Source organism: Osmia lignaria, unplaced genomic scaffold, assembly GCF_051020975.1.
Source record: "Osmia lignaria lignaria isolate PbOS001 unplaced genomic scaffold, iyOsmLign1 scaffold0011, whole genome shotgun sequence".
Taxonomy (NCBI): Eukaryota; Metazoa; Arthropoda; class Insecta; order Hymenoptera; family Megachilidae; genus Osmia; species Osmia lignaria.
In genome coordinates, this window is record NW_027478165.1 from 57,501 (window position 1) to 60,000 (window position 2,500).

The window sequence follows — 2,500 nt, forward strand, 5'->3', positions numbered from 1 at the left end:
CAAATACCAAAACGCTGCGATGCGGTAAAATTACACCGACACGGTTACGTGCGGAGGTCGCTTTGATTACTCATCGCGTTTCTCCCGTCCGTTCGGAACCGCCGGCAAAAAAACTGTGCGACCAACGGCGCCAAAGAGCACGACGCCGGACCATTTCTCTCTGGCTGATGTGAATGGAAGTAAAAGACGCTTGCGTGAGGTCTCTCGACCTTTATCTCTCTAACTTATACTTATGGGTCGTCGTCTACTTGATCGGGTACAAACAAGTCGTAAGAAACAAACAAACAAACCACAAAAATACAAGTCGTAAAAAAACAAACTTCTGTTGGTTAACCTACAATATGAAGGATCGAAATGAAAGAAGGATCATATTATTACAAACCGAAAGTGAAGGATCATTAAAATTGAAATACAATATATATAAATATATAAATGTACCCGTCGTTGCGACACCCTAGTTAAATGGAAAGATATAAAAAAGAGAGAAAAGGAATACAGATGACCCGCCGTCTGATCTTTGCTAAATGATCTGGCATCACCGGAGTTTTTTTGGTCCGTGTTGCGTTCGCTCTATTCGAAATGAAACTCGCGGAGGCGAAGAATTGTTAAAAGTTTACGAAGCGTCTAGGAGTGGTTAAAACTGAGAGAGTTGAAACTACGATGTATTAGAACGAGCAACCGTCGAAACTTTGTTTTCGCGACGTTCTTTTCGTCGCTCTCGTCCCCACGCTCCTACGCTTTGGTTGTTTCTTTGCCATCCGTGTTGCGATAAAAAGATTTCTCCATTGTCCAAAAAGGACGGATCGAGATTCCTCTTTCGAGAGGGAGAGAGAGGTACTTGCGGGTAACCTGGAATCTACGAAACACGCACCGTGGTAAGATTCGTGCGTCCGCCTGATCGATGTGTGTTGTTTACGGACCGGCTGAGAAGCGACGATAGCGAGTCTTTGAAAAACTATGTGTCCATTAGTTAGACCGATCGTCGCCGGCCGTGTGTCTGTTCGAATCTCGCAACCCACGATTCAGCGACAGGACGCGCGCTCGCATTCCTTGTGTGCGTTCGTACTTTTCAAGGTTTTTAAATGTACTTTACGCCCGACCGTCGAGAGGAGCGTGCCACTGGGCGTTTCTCCGACGGTTTCCGTCCTTGGACGCGATCGTGTCGTCAACGATCGAACAAACAAACAAATACGTTGGCGACGCCCGAATTCGCTCTCCCGCACGCGCCGGGTGGGAGAGTGATGTGGGTATCGAATGTGATGCGTGTTAATAATGAAAATAACACTCTAAAGATCTAAAGAGTTTGAAATACAAAATTTTACGATTACCCTGAACGGTGGATCACTTGGCTCGTGGGTCGATGAAGAACGCAGCTAATTGCGCGTCAACGTGTGAACTGCAGGACACATGAACATCGACATTTCGAACGCACATTGCGGTCCACGGATACAATTCCTGGACCACGCCTGGCTGAGGGTCGTTTTCTTAACAAAAGACTGCTTGCGTTTGCTTCTCGAAAAAAGAGTAATTCATTTCTTTCTAAACATCTCGCCGTCGTTCAACGAAAGTAGAACGTTTCGGAGCGGGATTATCGAACGAAATTGAAAGAATGAATGAACGATAAACAAAGAAAGAGTCGCAACGTACGAGCGATAGTTGGGCAGTTCGTCGGCGTTTGTCGTGGAAACGATGTGACGAAAATCGCAACCGATACACTAAATGCAGGCCGTTAAAGGAGAGAAACAAATTTCGAAATATCTCTTCGAACTAGCGCAAGTGCGTCACGGCGCGCGAGTCGTTCGTTAAAATTTATAAACGACCGCCCGTGAAAGCACCGAGTTCTCGGAAGATAATCTATAAAGATTCTCCATCCTGCTGGAAGTTATCGGATCGGCGCGATTGTTCACTTGTAGAAATCCACGCTCCCGACGTTGCCAGAAACGATATTTACGAAAGGTGTGTCAAAAATAAACGAAAGAAGCTCTCCTATAAATTTAGAAAAAGCAAACGAGTGAAATGTTTGAGATGATAATTTGCTGAAATGCAAGCTCGAATAGCCCCAGGGTTTCGAATGATTCCCCGCGCTTTATACATCTCTCTGTTTACAAACGGTGTATAAATGAAAGATCGCTTCAGATGGGTCGTCGCTGTTTGACGCGCGATGCTGTTCCTTTTTTTTTGTCTGTCTGTGCGTTTAGCTTCGCTAAACAAGTTAAATGGTTAAAAAGCGTCGAAAAAGCGAATACACACGCGACAAGACAAATCTAACGAGTAAAGGAACGCTCCGCTCCAAGATAAAAATGGTTGTTTACAATCAATACAGCGTTTCGGTACCCCTGATCGTAGTCTGAAACTGTGTAACAAAAGAGAGGAAAGCGAATGGTGAAGGAACTTCGAAGCCTCCGTGGCGTGGCTAGAACTTGTGATAAAAGTATGTTTGCAGCAATTATGCATGCTCCCGTTAAAACAGCATTTCAATGTCTCGCATGGCTTAAAGCTC

At 45.0% G+C, this 2,500-nt stretch overlaps 1 non-coding gene across 1 annotated transcript; it reads left to right on the plus strand.

The window, feature by feature from the left end:
- The first annotated feature begins 1,325 nt into the window (after positions 1-1,325).
- LOC143306469 (5.8S ribosomal RNA) lies at positions 1,326-1,480 on the plus strand. The gene has a single exon (XR_013063844.1). It is a non-coding gene; the product is annotated as a 5.8S ribosomal RNA (ribosomal RNA).
- The last annotated feature ends 1,020 nt before the right edge of the window (positions 1,481-2,500 follow it).